We start from the raw sequence: 25435 nt of genomic DNA, 5'->3' as shown, positions 1-25435 counted from the left end.
AATGATCCCAAATCTACAGACTGAAGGTAATTGCTATTGCTTCAAGTTTGTTTTCCTTCTTTTACGGAAAGCTAATGTATTATGCATTTCTATTCCAATCATTTTAATATGTGTATATAGAATAATTCTAAGTTAACAAAAGAGACTATCAAAGTTACAGTTATCATTGACTATGTCATATGCCCAGGAGAAGAGAGAAGCTGCCAAATATTTGTCACCTCTCTGTCGTCACCAGTATTCACAAAAGATCAGAACACAATAGTGCTTGTAGACAGAGGTAAAGATCAATTAATATCTCTGTGTTGCAGGTCCAATAACCATAATTATCTATAAATTTTATTGCTGTTCTTGTTCAAGGATATTTTATAGAAAACTAAAAGCTATCATGAAATTTCATCCTGATGAATATAGGATTTGATTTTCAATATTCTTTGAAAGAAGTAATATTTTTAAACTTTTTCAACTTATTCTCTGTAAATTTATTGCAAAATTGTTCACTAGCATAAAACACATGATTCAGAAAGATTTACTTGGTACTCCACATTTCTCTGTGAGATTAACTGACATGTACAATCAGCATACACAGAACTACAATCCTGAATACTAACCCTTACAGAAACATTAGTGGTTGCCATTGCAAAAATGCTATGTCTGTCTGTTAAGCAAAACAAAAACATAATCCCAAAGTAAGTTACAGCTCTCAAAAAAATGTATAAATGAGATAAAAATATAACCCTGAAATAATTTTTGCATTTCTCAGCAAAAGTAATTTATAATTTTTAAAACCTGCAATTTACTTACACCTCCGTAATCATAGCAATTCCCACATTAGCATAGGGCACATGTTCATAACTGTGTAGTCTGGCAATTCATTGAATCAATTTTTTTGTTTTTGCTATTTAGATCTTGATTTTAATATTCATGCATCCTGAAAGAAAATAAGTGAATAAATTGAGTTTGATTCTTTGAAATGCCTTCATATTCAATCCATGTATTCCTTTTGAAATAAACTCATGCATATAATAGCATTTATTACATGCATATTTCAATTTTCAAAACACATGTCAAGAAATTTTGTATCATTGTTTTTTACTGCTTTTTCTCTTTAAGATAAAAAAAAATTTTAAAAAGCATGTCAAACCCATGGAAGAAAATAATTCATCATGATATCTGTGAAAAGACTCCTGAATTCACCCACCTATTTTCTCTTCTATTTCTCTTCTAACTTGTCTTCTAACTTTCAACTGCACATTTATTTGGTGGACACATGCAGCGATATACAATGTCCCTCTTTTCACTACCACATTACCCACCATTTTGAAGCAGAAAAAAATCTGTTTTTCATTTCTCTCCTTCCAATTCATCTTACATGTAATAATTCGGCAAGTCTTTTTTCATAATATTATTTTATTTATTGTTCCCTTTATTCCTTTTGCTCCTTCTAACCACTTTAGCTATCAAGTAGGGCTTAATCAAATCATTAGCCCTATTTCATACTCTCTGGGACACAAAAGAACACACGGTGGATATCAGGTGTACAAAACCCTGGTAGAATCACTTAGCACGGCCATGTAAGTACTCTGAGTCAAAACTGTCTTACAAAGATTTCACTATTGTCATACCTTAGTATGAACATACCAAGTTCTCAAGATCAGTAGTAGAAGCAGATTGCAGTGATTCCAGGGTTACTAGCTTCCCTTCTTTTCATTCAGGAACAGCCATGAAAAAGGCCCTTTACTTAATGGTGATGATGTCTCTTGGGAAGCTTCTCAACATTTGTGATGTAAGAGCTGAGGGCTGTGTAGCTCAGGGGTAGAACCCATGCTTTGCATGCTTGATGTCCTAGGTTCAGTCCCAGCACCAAAACAAAATAAAATAAAGGAAAAAAATAACTTGTAAGTATATAGCTTCCTCCCACCATCAACTTCTGTCCTGAAAAACTGTGTTGGAAAAACAGTGCTCAAAAGAAACCTTAAAAGAGGGTCCATCTTCTTATACTCCTAGAAAAAAAACATTATTTGTCGCACACTGCATCCAAATCTTGTAAAATGCAACCACATTCTCCACTAAAAACAAATCATGCTACTTGAAGAAAGGACTGCTTCTAGAAATCTAGCAGTAAATACAAAAGATAAACTTCACACATTTTGAAGTGTCAGAGAATAAAGAAGTATCCCAAAAAAATCACCATGGTAGAGGCATATCAATGAGAAACAGAGGGACAGTAAACTTGCAGATCCAAGAGGTACTGTCTGATATGCAGACCCAGGAAACAATATCAGGAGCGCAGCTCCAAGGCCACACTTTTAGAGCATGAAGCGCCAATAAACTTCATGTTCTGAGGAGCCGGCCCAGTGGCTCCCCGTGTGTGCTAAGATCAGAATGCGTGCAGCAGCTGCAGGAACTGTCCGGCAAGTGGTCTGAGCGTCCATGTTCATTTAAACAGTCATTATCAGGAAGTGTATGAAGGAGTTAGAAAGCTCTTATGACATGTTTTCCAAACTCTAGACTGGCAATAATGGCAGAGGAAAATTGGGCTTTTTGCCTTCTTCCTTGTTGTTTGTTTGTTTAAGGCTAAGCCCTGAACAAAAGTCCCTATGACAAGTGATATGGAAATATAGGTGGAATATATGTAGAAAAAAATATATAGATAACCAAACATTTGATATCTTTCTTTTTTTCAGCGCTAGGTATTAAACCCTAAACTTTTGTGTTGAGCTACATCCTCAGTCTTTTTAATGTTTATTTTGAGACAGACTCACTAAGTCGCTAAATTGTCCAGGCAGGGCTCAAAATTGTGATTTTCCTGATTCAGACTCCAAATGTGCTGAAATTTCAAGTCTGTGCCAACAGGCCCACCATTTCCTCATTTTTAACTTGTGCTTTAAGCTTGTGCTCTGTACCAAGACAAGCTTCTAACTTGAGCAGCAATCTGCTTATTCATTATGCAGGATTTACTGAGAAACACTAAGCAAATACCAGCCCATATGTACACGGCTGCCTTGAATAAACAACAGAATCAATAGTAACAAGAATAATTGCATTATGTTCCTGAAAATTTCATGAGGAAATGAGCCTCTGGTTACTAACTAGATGAGTTTTTTTCTTACAGTGATGCTACATTTCTTCCGTCACCTGGTAAAATTAAGACATTTTAAACTCAGAAAAACAGGGTCCATTTTAGATGGTTAGAAGTGAGTAGACCCCAAAGGAACACGTAACATTTGATGTTGCTGTGCTAGGAAAAAAGCTCGAGTCAAAAAATGAGCAAGAAATCACTATGTTAAATTTTTAATTCATTTGCAGATTGTAAGTGCAGATAGATATTCAAAGAAGACTGCTTAAATAATAGTAACATAAAGAGGTTGTCAGGTGTGTACTTTGTCCTCAGGAATAAACCAAGTTTGGAAACCTAGCACGGAAGTTGTCAAGCTATCAGTCTGACAAATTTGGCCTTATTTTTCTAAAGCTTTGTTGGAATACAGTCTATTTATTCACATATTATGACTACTTTCCCATTATCACTGCTGAGCTGAACAGTTGCAGCAGAGATGGTGTGCCCACAGCCTGCATAAGGTACTTGCCAACCAAGAAGATATAAGTGGGATTACTTAAAAGATTAAAGATGTTTTCTATGATTAACTTCCTTTTTATTCTTGAATTTTTTGGTAATCATTATAGAAAAATATTCAATTATAACTTGATTAAACTACAGTAAAAGAGAAACAAAGTCCTTTTGTAAATTTATGCCAGAAAATGAATGGACAAGTTTTGCATCTAATATCTACCATGGGACTAGCAAATAATATTAATGAGGTTAAGGAATTATTTGAATATATGAAGCACACATCCTTCATGAGATACTCCTTAGGGTCTAACCTCAGAAGGCAGTATCATTACATACTCTACTTGTATGTAAATCTACTTGTAGATTTATTTTATTATTTATAGTATATGTATATATACATATCCTCTGTTTATGAAAGAAATAAAAGATAATTAAGATACTAAAATACATGAAGTGGTCTTGGAAGACAATTACAAAAGGGATCAAAAGTCACAGTAAATCTTTTTGCTGAAAATTGTATTCTCAATAGGCCTCATGCTTGGCACACACTTTTCTGTCAAACCTCAGTTGTTAAGACTGTATTAGCATAATCAGGGCACAGCCTGTCAAACATTAGTAATATTTACAATCCTAATAAAATATAAATGGTTATAAAATATGAATGGTTGCCGTGTGTATTTAGCAGAGTTAGTTCTCATTCTCTCATTATTAATTCACTCATTCAACATTTATTGAACACCTACTTTAAATCGCTTCCCCATTTTGGAACTTACATTCTATAAAAGGCACATCTACAGTATAAACTAAGCTGTTTCTGAAATTTTAGCTGGTCATTTGGTGAGTGCTTCTTGCAAGGTGGAAGCACTTGTCTTACTTTGTGGTTCAATTACCCAGAATCAGAGATTGTCAGCTGAAGTTAAAACTACTGACAAGGTGCTAGCACCTCAATTTTGTCAACATAGAAGGAATCAAAGAAAATGTCACCTGCATTCTTTGCCTTTTTATGAGTAATTGAGGAATGAAGCAAACATATGCCATCAAAACAAATGGAAAACATTTTTAAAACAGATTTCAGAAAAAGACCTACAATAGAAAAAGCAGAAAACTCATGCATAGGCTAAAGGGACAAAACATATTAGAGAAATTAACAGGGAAACAGTAATATGTCTACTCATCTTACTCAGGAAATCATATAAGCAATGTTAGCACTACACAGGGAATGATTTACACAGTCTACTAGAAATCAGAAAGAAACAAAGTATCTTAGTCACTTTTCTATCAGTGAGACACAATACCTGACACTCACATTTTAAAGTAAGAGTAGGTTAAAAAATAAAAAAAAGGTAGGAATTACTTTTATGGCTCACAGTTTGAATGGGTTCAATCTATAATCAGCCAGCTCAAATCAGACCTCATGGAAGTAGCTCATACCATGGTGACCAGGAAACAGAGAGGAAGAACGAGACACAAGAATACATCCTCTAGGCACGCTCCCTTTCAAGTGACCTGTGGGGAGTGGCAGAAACTGGAGATTGATTACACATGGGGAGCAAGGCCAGCCTCAAGAACAAAGAGCACCTGAGGTAAGTCCCATGAGTAAGCTTCTCCAGCCTTAGGAACGCTGCGCACTCAAGACCAGCCACATGGATAAGCATTTACGCTTAAATTTCATATGATGTTCAACCTCCTGAGTGTGTATATAAACACACTGCACCTGTTGGGGCGCTCTCCTCTCTTTCTCCTCCTTCTTCTTCCTTTCTTACTTCTTTTTCCTCAGAAGAAAGGGTTCCATCTTGCCCCAGTTTTCTGTATTCTGAATCTTGTCCTTTTTTCTCCATCCTCGCATCATTCTCACTCTGGAAAATTCTAAAGCTGCACAGGACACAGCAGTGACCTACCTCCTACAAGCCCAACTTCCTAATCACAACTCAACTATTGCACCCCCATGATCTATTGATCTTCCATACACAGACAGTTCGGGGGAGATTTTAAATCTACATCAAAACATTCTTCCTCAGCCATCAGAAGAATCATGCATGCCTTGTTATGCAACATTCATGTAGTCCTTCTCTAAGAATCATCAAAATTTTAATAGTTCTAGCATTGCTAAAAAACCCAAGCCCAAAGTTTCCTCTGAAACACAAGGCACACTCTTAGCTGTGAGTTCCTATAAAAATTAAAAAGAAAGTTAAACATTTCTAGCATATAATGGCACAGGGTAAGAATTCCTATTCTGAAAGGGAGAAATACAAAAGAATGGGTAGAAAAAAATGAGACCCACAGCAGACCAAAACTCATCAGGGTGAATATTAAATCCTATAGCTCCATGTTCAGCACTCAGGGTAGGTGATGGCCAGATGTGATTTCCAAAGGGCTTAAGAGGCCCTGACCCTATATCATTGTTGATTGCAACCCTCATGGCCTGTCATTGGCGTGGTTACACTTGTTGACCAAGATTTCCTTCAACAGGTGTTCCTGACATTTCCAGCTTCCTGGGATCTCTATTGTATTTTTGGCTTCATTATCAGAACTTTACATGTTGCCCTCTCCAAGCCACTTTGGTCTCTCAGGCCTTCTGAAATCTAGGGGTAAGTTTCTAGACTCTGTAATTCTTACATTCTGCATGCCTGTAAACCCAGCACTACATGGGTGACAGTGAGGTCTGCAGTCGGTTTGAGCAATAGCCAAGACCCCTTATATCATGGCTGCAGCAGACACCAAGACCCTGGATGACTGAACACCTACGAAACAGATCATAGAGAACCGATTCCCTAGAAGCCCTCATCAAAGTGGGGATCCAGCGATTCTCTTCTCAAATGAAGTCTTCACAACTTTACACACATAAACCTGCAAAGGGTAGAGTCTTGTTGATTCCTGAAATGTTCTCAAGTTATCTTTCTTATTGTCCTGATGCAAAGTACTTGGCTTGTTTTTAAGGCTAATCTTTTCAGTAACCTTCCTTTGCTGGCACATCCTTTCTAGCAAAATGGAAAATTTTAAATAGGTTTTACTGTTAATTTTTACTGTAAATATGATTGAAATTATTCAAAAGTACCCATGCAATAGCCTGAATTGTGCTGACTTAAATTTCCTCTGTCACATTGATTATTCCATCACCCTTGAGCTCAGTCTGTGGTAAAGTCTCAGGACATGAGTATAATGTAGACAAATTTTTTTATCCAAGTGAACACACACAGCCTATATTCCCATTGTGAATGGATTTCTTGTTTCCAAACTGAAACCTCCTGATACTGGCCTTTAATGATTGCATTTTTATCAACATTCTGGCCTTACAAGAATCTTCTATTAAGCTTGACTGACAGCATTCTAAAGGTTTTTCCAGTCAGCATCTCCAAACCTTTCCAATCCTCCCCAAGAAAAGCTTCCAAAGATTTCTGAACCTACATGGTCAGGTATACTCACAACAATTTCCTCACTTCCCTGGTACCAGATTCTGTCTTAGTCACTTTCTCAAAGTTTAAAGAAAGAGACGCTTATTTTGATTCACAACTTAACGCCATTGTTGGCTGGCTCAAGGCAAAAATAAAATGGTAGAGAAAAAGATGTTAAACTTTTGTCAGTAAAAAGTCAGAGAAAGAAAGGAGAAGCAAGGGAAAATACAGCTTTCCGGGTTCTGCTACCAGTAACTCACCTCCCACCAGTTCCCTGCTCCTAACAGCAAGTCAGTTGTAGCACTCCAGTATCAAATCGCCTTTTACACACATGAGGATTTAGGGGACATTTCAGATCTAGTCCCTAATAGCCAATAATTGAAGACTTCTCCCAACCAAAATAGTGCCATTCCTTCACCTCTATGCTATTGATAAGAGCAGCATGATTGGTGTACCAAAGTGAACTGACTCCCAAATGACCATTCTAAGAACTTTGCTTACTTTATTCTAGTAGTAAATTGGACTCTGTTGCTCCATTTGTTTCCTAGAAGCATGTCTAGAGATTTGTACTTCAGAATGACAGGCATACTGGTTGAAAAAGCACAGACTCTAAAGCATTACTTCTCAAAACATTCCGTTAACATTTAAATACTTTTAAAGGAAATAATCATCTTTATTTCAAAACTCCTAGAGAAAAATCCCTTTTCTTTGAAAACAAAACCTATTTGAGTATGCTACATTAAATCTGCCAAATGTATTTTGCTTTGCCATGAAAAAAAATTCAGTGGGAGTTTGCATAAGTAAGAGCATGAAATTAAGAGCACTTGAGTCTAAGGCAATTAAGGGAGAGAAAAGGGAAAATCCTGGTCTAAGTGAATACTTCAAAAGAAAAAGGAGAGAAGAATGAATGTCCCTAAAATCACACAGGCCATTTATTTGTTTAGGTAGAAGAACTTCAAGTAGATTTCAGTGTTTTCTTATTGTTATAACCTACACTTAAGTTTTCCATTCAAAGCTTTCTAGTCTATACTTGATCTGCAGAACCAAATACATTTAAGGCTAAATGGTTAGGCTTAATATAAAATTAGTCATGGTGCAATTACTGAAACAACATGCTCATACTTACAAAGAAAATGAAATTCTTCAATACTCTTGCTGTGCTGAGGAAATATTTATTCCTTCTAGGGTATGGGGTTTTTTTCCAACTGCTTTGTGGTTTACTAAATGTTTATGGAGATTTTCATAAACAATACAAGGTTTCAAATGGTTTTATAAAACTCCATAACTTGCCAGAGAAGATATTTATAGCTCATTCTTTTTCACTTTCCTGCTTTCAAATTACATTTTCATCCTTACTGTGCCACTCTGAAGTCCTCTCCTATAGCAAGTGATGAATGAACCATTCATTTAGTAAATATTTATTGACTAGCTTGTGGTCAACACAGTGCCTGGCAAATAATACGCAAACTGCAAGCTACTGGATGCATCTTGAATATGTGTCTATGCTAAGAGTACCTCATAGTTCCCTGAGAAACAAAATATCTGAAATAAGATTCTATTTCTAGATAGGATCTAGAAAATAGAAAATACAATGAACATTGTAAAAGAAAATCATGGAAATTCAGAAGAGGAAGACTATCCCATGTTGTGGGTTTCCGAGTGGTACTTCTGATAAGGGAGACCTTTGAGCTTGAGCTAGAAAAATGTTTATATTTAGATGTGTGAAGTCATAGGCCAAAGTCATCAGGGACTGAATTGATATGGGAAAGTGTAAGTTCAGGGTTGTGACATATGTATAGGCACCTCAGCTGCCAGCTATAGATAAAGAAAAATAACGTACATTACCAAGATGGCAAGAAAGAATAATAAAAGGGGAAAGAGAGAAAATTATCAATGCAATACTGAATTTAGTTCATTTCGCTCCTCCAAGCAGACTAGTACCTATAGGATCTAAGAACTGGTCATGTATAGACAAATAAAACAAGTTATTTTATCCTAGTCTTTCTCACAATTTACTTCAGGAAAGCAACATGGGATTCAATGTTTGTGATATAAGTGCTATGATAAAAGCAGGCACAGAAAAGGGGCACTTAATTTGGTTGGGTGGGATGTCAAGAAAAACATTTCAAGAGGTTAAAGAAAATGCAAACTAGTAGGATAAAAAATATCAGTCAAAAAAGTCAATGTGCATCAAAGAAGCCTTACAAATGCAAACAAGGGAGTGTGTGCAGGCAGTGAAGTCAGATTTCTTACAATTGGTCAACACACACACCTAACATGAATTGTTAACTGTAAATCCATTTAAAATTTGGTTTATTAAGCCAAGTCTCCATGTGTATGGTGGCCACTATCAGGACTCCACAGGTAACCAGTGCAGGGGTGGGGAGAAGCACCAGCCAGCCCACTCCTACAAGCCTGCTGGCTGCCATTGCCTTCAGAAACCTGTAGCCAGCGTGGGCCAGAAGAATCAGCTAGTCGTGACTTGGAGAAGCTGCGAGTGTCTGAAGAAGCCCACCCCATGCCCAATCACTTCCCTGGGAACCTTAGAGAAACCCAGGTGCCTGACCCATCCCCTCACACCATGCACAGATAGCCAGGGTAGGATCCCACAACCCACTCATCTGGATGAATCCAGAAAAATGTTAAGCAAAAGGCAATCTCTGGTCTCCAGTCCAAGCCGAACAAGTTCAGGAGACATGGACATGAAATAAAATGGAAGTCACACACTTGAAATTTCTAGGATGATGACAACTGAAGTAGAGAACTACTTAATGAGGCTATAGAGGAAATCAGATCATAAATTATATCTCAGAAGAAGAAATGACAAACATAATAAAGAAGATTGCTGAGTGTATCTAAAGAACATACATAGATTTTTAAAAAACAGCATAGCAGAATGAGAAAAATCCCAGAAACTGAGCACAAAAAAGAATATTAAAGACTATTAGAGAAAAGAAACACATCACCTACAAAGGAAAACCCATCAGAATCATGACAGACTTCTCAGCCCAAACCATCAACTCAAGAAACGTTTGGAGTGAAATGTTTCAAATACTGAAATAAAACAACTCCTAACCCAGATTGATGTACCCTGAAAAACTGTCTTTCAAAATTAACAGAACGATAGCATACTTCCATGACAAAGAACAGCTGAAATAATTCGTGACCACCAAATTAACTCTATGAGGAATAATGGAGGATATTCTAGACAAATAAAAATGACCACAGTTTCAAGAATAGCAGCAAAGTGGGATCATTGAGTAGGGCAAACAACTGAATAGAGGGAAAAGTAGGGAGCCAATGGCAGGAAAAGAAGCATGGAAAAGACAAAACCATGCATATTGGCTATAGCCATTAACATAGATGTCCTCAATTCACCAATAAAAAGAAACACAGGCAGAGTGAATCAAGAAACAAGATCCATCGATGTGCAGTATTACACACATTAACTTGACAGGAACAGTTAACACATTAACTTGAAAGGAAATTCATAGACTGAAAGTCAAAGGAGAGAAAACAATGCTCCATGTCACAGGGAAACAGAAAAAAGCAGAGGTAGCTTGTCCATCAACCACAGAATGGATAAGAAAGATGTGGCATTTTTATACAATGGAAAGCTACTCAGCTATAAAGAAGGATAATCACAAGGCTCTTGCAGGTAAATAGATGCAACTTGTGATCACATTCTTGGGTGAAATGGTTTGAACCCACATAGGTGAATATCATGTTTCCCTAATATAAAAACCTGAAGAAGTAAATGGAATCCAAAATGCACAATAGATACTGTAAAATTGAAAGGGGAAGAAAGACCTAACAAGGGAAGATGGTAGTCATTGTTAATTCCCTACTATCTTGTTTTAAAGTCGTGTCTCACTTTCATTGCTTTGTTTTGATTGGTTTCATTCTGTATTTTTGGTTTGATTTTATTATACTTGATGGAATGGGCAGCTATTTTGAAGATAACAAGATATAATAAGATAGTCATTGTTGATTTTTTATTATTTTGCCTTTATGTCCTGTATCACTTTCACTGTATTGTTTTGACTGGCTTTATTCCGTTTTATTTTGTTTGGTTTTATGGTCTTAAAAATTTGGTTTATTAGCACTCCCTTTATACATAGGGCATGAAGTATTTATTTACTGAACCAGATTTTGTCGATGTAGTGTTATCAGCTTTCTTCCTTCCTTCTGGACTTTTCTAATGTAGCTTTCTCTGCCTGGGATGTCAGCCTCCTTTATCTTCTCCCACAAAATTTCTCTCCCCCCATCAACAGTCACCACTGTAATGTAACCTTTACTGATATTGTAAACAAATTCTTTTTATTTCTTTTAAGCACCCAATATTTCTTTAAACTCCACTGAGACACATTTTTCCTGATAGAAATGGGTTTACAAAGAAAATTTTATGACACATACTGTATTTTTTTTTACTTTTTTATCCAGTGCAAGACTAGAATAATGCTTTTTACAACCACCATTTGTTGAAATATATTAACCAACTTGTTCTGAGTATATATATATATATATATATATATATATATATATAGTAGTGGGTCAATATTGTCTTTTATTTCTCTATATATGTATTTGTACAATTCTTGAAAAACAAAATGGTAAACTACAAATGTCTTTAATATTCCTTTAAGAAAATATTTATTTGCTTATTTCCTATAGAGAAACATTTTTTTTCAAACTGTTTTGAGGCTTTATAGATATTTTGGAGATTTGCATAAATAAATCATGTTTTCTATATTTTACCAAGAGCAAATCAGTGGGGACATGGAGTAGTTTGTTAAAGATGCATGTGTAATCCCTAAGGAAGCTGTGAAAAATGCAAGGAAATGTAGCTAAAATGACAATGGAGCACTAAAATGACAAAAACCTTTGTTTACTCCAAAAGAAGCCTTACAAGAAGACAGTAAAATAAGAAAAAATGAGATAAATAGGAAACACATATCAAAATACATTTAAATAGTATATCTAAGATATATATATAGTTTTAATTTTATTTAAAGAAATAAAAACAGTAAAAGGGTACAAGTAATACAGGATTTCAAAAAAATAAACAGTGAGAAATCACTAGCTAATAGATTACATATTATCATCTTAGAAATAGATGTTCAAGTTACAAAATTAAAGCATATAAAGTGGACATTCAGTGAGACTGCAAACAGTTCTGTTCAATGATCCAATAAAACCTTAGTAATATGGTCACCTATCTTACACACCTAAACACACTTGCAGTTGTATCCTTTAGAGCACTTTCTTTTCCTCTCTTTTTTACAATAACAATTACACATTTTGGGTTTTATATACTCCCACAGTTCTTATTACTTTTTTTTAAACAAGATATATTGCCAACACAAACGATATTCAAATTTAGAATTACCAATAGAATGAAAGTAGAAGAACCCGAATTGTAAGCATACGAGTGCAAGTGATTATATTAATACAAATAATGGACTTTAAGAAGAAATTCTCTAAATACAAAAAAAGATGATAATAGCCTACATAGCAGTAAGTAATAACAACTCAAGCATACATGTCTAACATGTATAAAATGAAAATCAAAAAATAAATTATCCATTACAAGTTGTGGTTTCATTGATGAGACGAGACGAGATCAGGCACATTCAGAGTAGGATGGCCGTAGACTACAAGTTGTGGTTTTAAAAGCTCTCAATAAATAGTTTTTTAAACATCAAAAAGAAGTAGGATAAAATGCATATCATACTTATGATAATTAACAACTATTATTAATAATAAACTACAACTATTTTATTGCAATTACATAAAATTTGCTAACAAAATAGATATTAGATGTCCTTTCTCTACACATATCAAGAAAAGAGATAAATATAGATGGGCCTGGATATATTAATTTGACTTTGATAATCATTTCACAATGTGTTCATATATAAAATCACATTGCATATGTGGCATATATAAAATTTTTGTTAATTATACCTCAGTAAAGTTAGGGAATAAAAAATATAAATGCCAGGTACAATGGTGCCTACCTACAGTTCCAGCTACTAGAAAGGCTAAGGAGGAATATCACTTGAATCCAGATATTCGTGGCCAATCTGGGCAATATAGCCAGACCACATCTTTTAAAAAAAAATTTGCAATGATACAGAAGATTTTAATAGTACTATTAATTAATTTGACTTAAATGATATGTATAGATTACTACCAGCTACATGGGTAGAAGATACAAATTATTAACATCAGAAATGAAAGAGGAGTAATGATAGCAGACTACAAAGATCAAAATTACAATAGAAAATTATGAACAAATTATACCCAAAAAGCCTACTTCTTTAAATGAAAAAAATTACTAAACTATTTCAAGAAGAAATTTTAGAATATACTTATATCAAGCCAGAAAAGTGGTGATTAAGAACCATTCTCAGCAAGAAAAACCTGAATGGAGAAGACTTTACAGGTGATTTTTAAAAAATTAATAAATGAATGATACAAACTACCTGCAAACTTTTCAAGAAAGGAATTGAGAGTGGAGTAACATGACTCGTTTTATAAACTAGGAATGATATAGAGGAAAGAAGCTTCCAGCCTACTAGATATCTGGTATGAGATCATGTTCCCTAAACTCAAAGAATAAATTTTGGGAACAACAGAGGTTAACAGCAGAATGCATTTATTGAGAGAAAGAAAGTATCTTAAAAAGACAGAGAGAGAGAGAAAAAAAGAGAGAGAGAGATGGAAGCGGTCCCAAGTGGGTTGCCAAGGACCCCATTTTTTCTTAGAAATTTAAAGAGCAAAAATGCAAGGTGAATTGGGTCCAAAGCTGGAAAAAATGAGAACTGCCAAGATGGGCATGAGGTGGGACAGAACTACGGTCAACCAGTAGGATTAATTATTCTGGAAAAACTGATTAAATCAGCTACAAATGGGGAGGCGACTCACATAGCAAGTGGGCATGAATATAAAGCAGGAGCTTTTTGCCAGTCGGGGGTTGGGTTAGAGCTTCTTCCTATCTTGGTCAGATAGGGACCTATTTAGACTATCAATCTCTGAAGTCTATCCTTAGGAAGTGTGTGGTGCATTTGTTTTATCTTTTATCTTGAGGTCTGGCTCACAGTGAAGCTGTCTCTCCCACAGTTACCAGGTATCTCATCTTCTGCACTAGCTCCTTTGAGGGCCCAGCCCTATTAGTCTGCCTGTAATATTTGTATCTAACTCAGTTGCCTGTAATAGTAATAGCCTAATACTAAACCAAATCACCAAAGGAAAGCAAAGCTAAAGTCCATCCCTGCCACATTTTAAAATATAAAAAAGATATTTTAAAATATTAATATCATGAAGTTATAAGCAAGCAGGCGAGTGCCACCTATTCCAGAGGCCCGGGGTCCTGGGGTAAGTGCCCCACGCCCTTTCCCCTGAGTCCAGCTTGTTTGGTGGGACTCGCACCTTCCAGGTGCACTGGAACAGCTAGGCAGATCTGGGTGCCTGCATCTGCCTCCCCATTCCAGCTGTGCTTGGAGAACTGTGGAGTTCTAAGAAAGCAGGTGAATGCCACCGGTTCCAGAGGCATGGCACAATGGGGGAACTGCGTGCCAGAGTCCCAGGAGCTGAGGGCATAGAAGAGGATTTCCAACAGACACTGAGGAAGCCTTAGAATAACACTTGAAACACTTGAAACACAGAAATATAGGAAAATGACAAAACAAAAGACCAAATTACAACCTCAAACCTCCAGCCCATCTCAAGAAACATTAGGAGCAATGTATATAGAAGAAAATATATGCCATACACCACAAATATCGGACATAATAGCAACTGAAATAAGCAAATCTTAGAAGCTTTAAAGGAATTCAAACTAGAAATAATCTCCCAGGTAAAAAAAAGAAATGAAAGAGATGCTGAATATATCTAAAGAAAACACAGTTAAAAAATTGGAGGAACTAAACAAAAAGATAGAATCTCTGGATGAACAATATAGGAAACAAATAGAGTACATAAAGCAGATGCACAGAGATATACAGGAAATAAAAAATTCCACTGAAAGCTGTAAAAACCGCCTAAATGAAAGTAGAGATAGAATTTCAGACCTTGAAGACAGGATTGCAGCTAGTGAACAGGAAAGGAAAGATCTTTTAAAAATAACAAAGAATAAGGAAATAACAATTCAAGAACTGTAAGATGACGCAAAGAAAAACAACATAAGATTGATAAGGATTAATGAAAAAGAAGGGGATCACCTAAAGGATATCAAGAGGATACTTAGAGAAGAAATAGCTAAAAATTTTCCAAACCTGAGATCGGAAACTGACATCAGGATCAGTGAAGCATATAGAACTCCAAATAGTCATAATCAAAATAAAACTATACCCAGACATATAATAATCACCATTCCAGAAATCCAACACAAAAAAAGATTATTAAAAGCTGTGAGAGAGCAAAGACAAATCACTTATAAAGGCAAACCTATCTGAATCACATCAGACTTCTCAGCACAAAAAATAAAGTCAAGAAGAGCATGGAGTGAAGTATTCCAGATCCTAAAGGAAAATGATTTCCAACCTAGACTGAAGCACCCTGCAAAACTGTCCTTCAAAATCAATGATGAAATAAGATACCTCCATCACAAAGAACAGCTGAAGAACTTCATGATCACCAAGCCAACCCTTCAAAAAATATTGAAAGACAGTTTAGCTACACCTAGGAAAAAACCTCTAAGCAAAGGAGATAATTAAACAGAACAGAAAGATAAAGATGCAACAGCAGAAAGATAGCATGTCAACAATCAACCAACATATAACAGTTACAACCATTAAGGTAAATGGTCTCAATTCACCAATTAAAAGAAACAGACTAGCAGAATGGATCAAGAAACAAATCCAACCATATGCTGTCTACAAGAAACCCAAAAGGATACTCACAGACTGACAGTCAAAGGATGGAAAACAATACTTCATGCAACAGGAACCCAAAAAAAAAAGCAGGAGTAGCCATTCTGTTTGCAGACAAAGTGAGCTTTAAACCAACAATGATCAGAAGAGACAAACAAGGTCATTACATACTCATCAAGGGAAAACTTCAAGAGGAAGAGATAACTATCTTAAATATATATGCATCAAATTCACGAGCACCCAGTTATATAAAACAAGTATTAACAGAAATGAAGAATCAAATTATCAGTAACACAATTGTAACAGGAGACCTTAACACATCATGGACATCAAGGGACAGATCAACCAGACAGAAAATCAGCAAAGAAATAACAGAACTGAATTACACATGTGAAAAAATGGACTTGATAGACATATAAAGAGGGTTCCACACAACAACATCAACATATACATTCTTCTCAGCAGTACATGGGTCATTCTCTAAAATAGAGCATATATTAGCTCACAGAATATATTTAAATAAAGACAAAAGAGTTGAAATTATCCCTTGCATGTTATCGGATCATAGTGCTTTCAAATTAGAAACTAATGATAACAGATACTGCAAAAACCCCACAAACACATGGAAACTGAATAACATGCTCTTGAGTAATCAGCGGGTCACAAGGGAAATTAAAGAAAAAATCAAACAATACCTACAAGAAAATGAAAATACAAATAAAAGTTACCGGAATCTGTGGGATGCAATGAAAGCCGTCTTCAGAGGAAAATTTATTGCACTGAGTTCCCACATCAGGAAACAACTAAATAACCTGATGCTACACCTCAAACAGCTAGAAAAAGAAGAATAATTCAAGCCCAAAGCCAAAAGAAGAGAGGAAATTATAAAAATCAGAGCAGAAATCAATGCAATAGAGACTAAGAAAACAATCCAAAGAATCAATGAATCAAAGAGTTGGTTCTTTGAAAGAATAAATAAAATTGATAAGCCCCTAGCCAATCTTATTTTTAAAAGGGAAGAAAAAGCTCAAATTCATGCAATAAGAAATGAAAAACGTGAAATCACTACAGACTCTATAGAAATACAAAAGATCAACAACAATTATTTTGAAAACCTCTACTCTCAAAGGTTTGATAACACAGAAGAAATAGGCAGATTCCTAGAAACATATGTAGGACCAAAGCTAGGTCAATAAGATGCAAAACTGCTCAATAACCCAATCTTTATAATGAAATTGAAAATGTAATTAAGTCCTTATCTACAAAGAAGAGCCCAGGCCCAGACAAATTCACTGCAGAATTCTATAAGAAATACAAAGAAGACCTAATGCCGACACTCCTCAAATCTTCAATGAAATTGAAAGGGAAGCAATCCTTCCTAAGTCATTCCTGGAAGCAAATATTAGTCTAGTACCTAAACCTGAGACAGACCCAACTAAAAAAGAGAGCTATAGACCAGTCTCCCTAATGAACACAAATGCAAAAATCTTCAATAAAATATTGGCAAATAGGATGCAGCAAATCAAGAAGATTATACACTATGACCAAGTGGGATTCATCCCAGGCTTGCAGGGATGTTTCAACATACGTAAATCAATAAATGTAACCACCATATCAATAAAGCCGAAAGTAAGAATCACATGATCATTTCTATAGATGTAGAAAAAGCTTTTGATAATGTCCAACATTCATTCATGATAAAAACTTTACAGAAAACTGGAATAGATGGTCTTTACCTCAATATAATAAAGACCATCTACAACAAACCAACAGCCAGTATCATACTAAACGGCCAAAAATTGAAGGCGTTTACTTTAATATCAGGCACAAGACAGGGATGTCCTTTATCACCACTCCTATTTAACATAGTACTGGAAATACTAGCCAGAGCAATTAGACAAGAGAGAAAAATAAAAGGGGTAAAGATAGGAAAAGAAGAAGTTAAATTATCATTGTTTGCAGATGACATAATACTCTACATAGAAGACCCCCTAAACTCCATTGAAAGACTCTTAGATATAATAAATAAATTCAGTAATGTAGCTGGATACAAAATCAATACTCAAAAATCAATAGCATTCCTATACACTAACAACAAAATCACAGAGAGAGAAATAAGAGAAGCCACACCTTTCACACCAGCAACCCAAAAAATGAAGTATTTAGGAATTACTCTTACCAAAGAAGTGAAAGACCTCTACAGGGAAAATTATAATACACTGAAAAAATAAATTGAAAATGACCTCAGAAAATGGAAAGACATCCCTTGCTACTCTACAAGCTTTAGTTTTGTGACTTGAACAATTATTTTTAAGATGGCAATATGTAATCCATTAACTAGTGATTTCCTACTGTTCATTTTTTTCTTCTGTAAATCTGTATAACTTGTACCCTTTCACTTTTTTTTTCTTTTCTCCTTAAATAAAAAAAAAGAATAAATATTGTGAAAATGGCCCTTCTCCCAACACTCTTATACAGATTCAATGCAATCCCAATAAATATACCATCAACATACCTCATAGATCTAGAGAAAATACTCCTAAAATTGAGTGAGAAGAGATCTAGAATAGCAAAGACAGTTTTAAGCCACAAAGACAAGGCAGGAGGTATCACAATCCCGGACTTAAAGTTATACTACAAAGCAACCGTAGTAAAACCAACATGGTTCTGGAATCAAAACAGAGCCAAAGATCAATGGAATATATTAGAAGACACAACCACAACTACAAACACACTCAACCACCTTATCTTTGATAAACGAGCCAAGCAGGTTCACTGGAAGAACGACAGTTGGAAAAACTGGCTCTCCATATGCCAAAAACTAAAACTAGACCCATGCCTGTCACCATGTACTAAATTAAAATCTAAATGGATCAAAGATCTGAATATTAAAACAGAAACACTAAATCTATTGAAGACAAATTGGGCAAAAACCTTGAAGACATAGAGTAGGTAGAGAATTCATGAACAGGACTTAAACCGCACAAGGAATACTTCCCAGAATTAATAACTGGGACCACCTCTCATTAAAAACTTCCTTCATGTCAAAAGAAATCTCCAGAATAGTGAGAAGAAAACCCACAAACTGGGAAAAAAATCTTAGTGAATTCTCCCTCAGACAAAGGACTTCTGTCTAAAACATATAAAGAATTTTTAAAAATCAGACCCCCAAAATTCAAGGATCCAATCCAGAAATGGGCATCTGAGATACATACACACTTCTCAGATGAAGAAATACAAATGGCAAATAAATACATGAAAAAATGTTCATCATCGTTAGTCATTAGAGAAATGCAAATTAAAACCACACTCAGATTCCGTCTCACTCCTGAAAGAATGGCCGGGATCAAGAAAACTACCAACAACAAATGCTGGAGAGGCTGTGGGGAAAAAGGAACTCTCCTGCACTGTTGTTGGGAGTGTAGACTGGTGCAACCATTATGGAGGTCAATCTGGAGATTTCTCAAAAAGCTGGAACTGGAAGTTCCATCTGTTCCAGCTATTCTACATCTAGGCAGATTCCTAGAAGAACTGAAATCATCATACCACAGTGATATATGTGCACCTATGTTTATAGAAGCACAATTTGTAATTGACAGATCTTGTCCATCCCAAGTGTCCATCAACTGAGGAATGGATAAAAGAGTTGTATTTTTATACAATGGAGTACTACTCAGCTATAAAGAAGGATCACATTGAGATATTTATAAATAAATGGGCTCAGCTTGAGACCATACTCATAACTGAAATAAATCAAACTCACATAATGAATACCGAATAGTTTCCCTATTGTGAGAAATGATTCAAATATATAAAAGTATGTGGTAATCATGATTCCCCATTATGTGGCTTTGAAGCCTTATAAAGTTTTCACTCATTAATTGGAATGGCTTTATTCTGGGCTATTTGATATTATTGCCTGTGATGATATGAACAGCTATTTTGAAGAAAACAAGATGATAGCTTGTGCTATCATAATAGCTAGTGCTGATTTAATGTCATCTTGTTTTGAAGTCCCAGCAAACTGTTGTTCTTCTGCCTCCATTGGTTTATCATGTTGTATCTTACTGGATTTTATTATATGTGGCAAAGAGATAATATAGAACCATTGTTCATTTTCCATAGGCTGGTTCTAAACATCCTGTAATACTTTCATCCTCTCGAATGGTTTCACACTGTCTTGATATGCTTGATGCTACAGAATACAAAGTTATATTCAAATATTTCAAGGAAAGAGACACTATGGTAACCATTATTAAGTCAGGTTATCTTGTGGTGAAGCACTAGGTTGTTGAAATTGTTCTGTTCTGACCTGTATTGTTATGTTGTTATGTCCTCTTTTATCTCAATCTCCCCCTTTTTCATAAAAAAAAATTGTTTTTTTAATTTTTTTTATTTTTTTTAATTAAGGGAAAAATCAAAAAAATAGCAGGATATATTTTATAACTTTTTTGATTCCCTATTAACATGATTTGAAGCCCTGTATTACTCCCACTATCTCGTTTTGACTGATTTTACTCTGTTCCATTCTGTTTGATAGTATTAAGTTTGAGGGTATAGGCAAATAGTTTGAAGGCAATAAGATTCACCATGATGCCCATTCTGGTTTGACTATTATCTTCTTTTGAAGTCCTGTAATGTTTCCAATGTTTAGGTTTTATTGGTCTTGTTCTGTACTGATTTGTTCAATTTTATTATACCTAATGATATAGGCAATTCTTTTCAAGGAAGCAAGAGGCATTATGGTAACCATTGTTGATAACCTTGTATTCTGTTTTTACATCACGTGCTATGTCTATACTTTGTTTTGACTGACTGCTTTGTTTTGTCATATTTGGTTTTATTCTCTTCCAGAAAAATGTAATAAGAACTATGGGAGTAATAAAACCCAAAATGTATAAATTTTGTTGTAAAAAAAAAAAAGAGGGAAAAAAGTGCTCTAAAGGATACAACTGCAAGTGTGTTTAGGTGTGTAAGATAGATGACCATATTACTAAGTTTTTGTTGCATCATTGAACACAACTGTTTGCAGTCTCACTGTTTGAATGTCCACTCTTTATGCTTTGATCCTGTAACTTGAACAAATATTTCTAAGATGACAATATGTAATCTATTAACTAGTGATTTATTACCTTTTTTTTTTTAAATTGTGTATTACTTCTACCCTTATACTGTTTTGGGTTTTTTCTTTAAATAAATAAAAAATCAATGTTTTAAAAATAATTTAACATATTAATAACAAATTGATTTAAAAATTTTAATAACATTTAAAAAATTAATAACAAATTTAATGCATATATGTATATAAGTTTCATACACCTTGACCAACAAGGTATTCACTGATGATAATACAAGGTAGACTTAACATCTGGAAATCAACTAGTGAAATATACTATATTAAGAGAATAAAAATAAAAACTAAAATGATCATTTCAACAGACATAGAGAAACAGATCCATTGTAATACTAACACCATTATAGACTAAGTTAGGTATAAATATCATAGGCAGTCAGACAAGGGTGGGTCCATGAGTGAGTCAGTGCAGAGGATGAAAATGCTTTACAACTGTGGTTGGAGGTGCATTTGTTAAAGGCCAGGCTTCGGGGTACAGATGCCTCCCCAAGGATAAACAAGGTACTATAATTGATATCACTTCATTCAATATTGTCTAGCTAGACATTAATCACAAAAGTGGGTGACCAGGACCTCCTGACACATCTATTCCAAAAAACATCCTGTTCTTTCCATATAGTTTTGTCCTATGTTGTACCCCTGTCATGGTTTATGTCGGTGGCCCCCAGGCCTCGTTCATTTGCATTGTGCATTTGTGATTGGTTCATTGTCTAGAACTTTGATTGGGGTGTGAGTGCTACACTGGCCTAGGGGTGGGGCCAGGATGTGATGTAATGGCAGGAAGAAGGTGTGTCTCGGCCTCTCTTTCCTGTTTCCTCCTTGCTGTTTGCAGCTGCCATGAACTGCGGGCCCACCGTGCCACCCTGCCTTGGAGCCAACTGAGTATGGACTGAAACCTCCAAAAACTGTAAGAAATAAACCTTTCCTTTCCCAACTTGGCACAACAGGTATTTTGTCTCAGCGCTGAGTAAAAAGTAACTAAGACAACCCCCTTGTGATTTTTGTGCCCACATCGAGATTTTGCCTTATAAAACTTTCTCTGGAAAGTGAATTCATAACAACCCACTTTTGGATCCCCTCCTGTCTCTCAGGAACTATCTTTCTCAATCAAATTTTCCTACTTTTTATCTTCATTGTTCCTTAGAATTCTATTCTTTGACTTTGGAGAACATGAAGTCAGAGTATCTGACATCTAGCAGCTTGGGAGTTTTTGCCATTAATATTCAGAGACCCTACATCAACATAATGAAATTTCTAGAACACATATAGCTTTTGTTACCTGGAGATATTTAAATATTTTTATATAAAATGTAAAAAGTGTGAACATTAAAAGAAAATTTATTAAGTGTACTTCATCAAAACTTTTGCTCAGGTTAGGGTTGTAGCTCAGTAGTAGAACATTTTCCTGATATGCCTGAGACCTTGGGTTCAATTTCTAGAACCACAAAAACATTGAATCACCTGATTTCATTACAGTATCTTTGTAGTGTAATTTTAGGTCTGAGGTTGTAATACTCCCTGACTTGCCTTTGTTGCTCAGAATTGCTTTTGCTACTCTAGGTCTCTTCTGGTTCCAAATGAATTTTAGGAATATTTTCTCTAGTTCAGAGGTATTTTGATTGGGATTGCATTAAATCTGTATGACTGTTTTGACAATAGGGCCATTTTCACTATGTTAGTTCTTCTTATCCATGAGCAATATCTTGCCATTTTCCGATAGCTTCTTCAATCTCATTTTTCTGAGTACTGTAGTTTTCTGACTTTATTCTTAAAACATGTGTTTTAGGGCTGGGGATTTAGCTCAGTGTCATAAGCACCTTCCTGGCAAGCACGAGGTTGTGAGTTCAATCCCTGGTACCAAACAAAACAAAACATGTGTTTTGTAGTCTGTAACTCATAGTTAAATAAAGTTATTTTTAAAATATGTATAGTGCTTTTCAAATTCTCAATTGTAAGCCATATATACTAAAAGATAAATAACTTTTGTATGTTATTGTATTGATTTATTGTTTGTTTGTTTGGTATGGGGGATGTAACTCATGACTTTGCACTCGCCAAGCAGGCACTTGTGGCGGTGAGCTAAACCCTCAGGCCTGTTAGCATACTTTTAGCAAACAGACGATGACTTTACATTTTGATGAGAAAGAATGACAGTCAATACACTTTATAACACGTAAAAAAATCCACATATTCAAAACCAAAGTAAAAATATTTTATTGAAGTCATATTTGTTCATTTTGTTGAAATCCACACTCTGAAGACGCAACAAAAACTAGAGCATGCTTTAAGAGAAGGTCAGCCGAGAGGCCACCATCACTGCAAGCCTCATGCATGGGAAATGAAGAACAAAATAACAGGAGGGGGCTGGGAGCTGCTAAAATCGAGACATTATTGGTATTCCAGGAAAAAAAATCGAGAAGACATAGAGAAAACCAGAAAATTGATCACTGGAATTTAAATCACCCTGAAATTGACTTCTATTTTGGTTCTCCAAGTGAGATTGGAGGAACACACGTCTGAGGGAGTGAATGAATGGGCAGAAGGAACAGTGCCACACTGATAAAACCCACACATGGGAAACGGCTTCAAGACATTAGAAATGAAGATATGCAAGGGAAAGCAGTTCTGGTTCTCTAAACCACAAGGTCAGACATTATGCAGGAATATTCTAATATTAGTCTCCAGGTAAAATTCTATTTTCAACTCTTGTTAGCAAAAGCTCCACAGTACATCTACTTTCTGTTATTCTGAATCATTAGTCTGAATACTTTATGCCCAGTTAACAAGTCCTGGGAGAAAGAAGCCAAAGACTTTTATTGTAATCATGAAGTTAATGTGAATTAAAAAGTAGAAAACAATCTTCAGAAGGAGTTACCAACTTCCAAAGAGCTTTTAAGTATCACTTTATCCTTTTTTAGTCAAAACGTTTTGTGATTTTTTATGTATTTTGGGAGACTAAATATGTTTCCTCAGAGCTATTTGGAGTTAGAAGTCAATTGGGGATTTTTTCTTGTGCATTGGTATATGTTTGTAATACATGATATTAATTTTAGGGAGTTGGTGTATTTGATCTAGTTGACAATATATTTCAGCAATCAGTTAAATAGCTAAATCTAGAAAAAATAAAAACTTTGGAAAGCCTTTCCAAATTTGCATTAAGTGAAATTGTTTGGCAGCTAGATACAAAATAGAAAGTTTGTAGTTCTTTGTGTGTGACCCTATACTTCTATATGGTAAAAAGAGACCAAATAAGAAATACATTCCCCAAAGCATGGTAACAGAATTTTCCCCTACAAAGGATACAATAGCATGTTAGTTGTCTTGCGGAGGAATGAATGTGAACACAGTTGTTTATGTGTTCATCCATTCTTCTCCTCCATCCTTAGCCAATGATGTTAAACATCCATTCAACAAATAATGCATTCTATTTATTTTATTTTGTACATTACATATTGTTTCTACAATCCTTGGGTAGAATTCATACATGTACATAACACATTTTAATTCCTTCTTGCATCCTCTTTACCTCTCTCCCCTCTCTCTTTCCCCTTCCATCCATCTCTTGATCCCCTTCCTGTTTGAGAAAGATCTATCTCCTTACTTCCTATGATCTATCTTTTCTTTTGCTCTTAATTTATAATTTGGATTTCTCATGTAAGAATAACCATATGATAGTTACTCTTGTGTGTCTTATTTATTTCACTTAACATTGTGCTCTTAAAGTGCATCCATTTCCCAACAAATGATTCAAATTTTTCCTTCTTTATGACAGAGTAGTATTCCATTGTGTATGGTAACACATCCATTCATCTGTTGATGAGCATATTGGGCTGCTTCCAAGCTTCAGCCATTATGAATTGTGCTGCTGTTCAGATGAGTATGTGTGTAATACTGTTACACGATATCTTTAGGTCTTTAGAGAAGCTACATAGAAGAAGCATATCTGGAAAAAATGAAATTTCTAGCTTCTCCATACTGATTTCCATAGTACTTGTGCTAGTCAACATTCCCACCAACATAGTAGAAAGTTTCTTTTTCCCCATGCAACCTTGCAAGCATTTATTGTTATTTGATTTCAAGATGATGATTATTCTTTCTGGGGTGAGATGGAATCTCAGTATCATTTCAATTTGTTTTTCTATAATGACCAGAGATGTTGAGCATAGGTTAGGCATGCACTTTCCAAAAAGAACCCAGTTGCACAGGAAATAGTACGAAGAATCAACAAATGAGATCATATCAAATTGAAAACGTCTGCACAACAATAAAACCAAGAGTGAAAAGAAAGCCTATACAGTGGTAAAACATTTTGCCAGCCATTCTTCAGTCAGAGCACAAACTTTTAGAATATATAGGGCCAGGGTTGGAATGAATAGACACTTCACAGAAAAATAAGTACAAATAGTCAATACAATAATCAGTAGTCATATCTACGTTTTGCATAGATATTAGACACCAAGATGCA

General features: G+C 35.2%; 1 long non-coding RNA gene across 2 annotated transcripts; it reads right to left on the bottom strand.

Moving 5' to 3' along the window:
- Positions 1–353: 353 nt before the first annotated feature.
- LOC134475573 (uncharacterized) lies at positions 354–5061 on the bottom strand. Of its 2 annotated transcripts, none has more exons than XR_010046741.1 (3): positions 4923–5061; positions 1623–1842; positions 354–928 (listed from the first exon to the last, which is right to left on the bottom strand). It is a non-coding gene; the product is annotated as an uncharacterized LOC134475573 (long non-coding RNA). The 2 variants fall into 2 exon arrangements; XR_010046742.1 differs by having other exon boundaries at positions 1639–1842.
- Positions 5062–25435: the final 20374 nt, after the last annotated feature.

This window comes from Cavia porcellus, unplaced genomic scaffold (assembly GCF_034190915.1).
Source record: "Cavia porcellus strain 051 isolate PalLab524CR breed Dunkin Hartley unplaced genomic scaffold, mCavPor4.1 scaffold_4, whole genome shotgun sequence".
In the NCBI taxonomy this organism is placed as follows: domain Eukaryota; kingdom Metazoa; phylum Chordata; class Mammalia; order Rodentia; family Caviidae; genus Cavia; species Cavia porcellus.
Note: the sequence above shows the minus strand (reverse complement) of the source record. Positions and strands in the feature narration are given on the sequence as shown.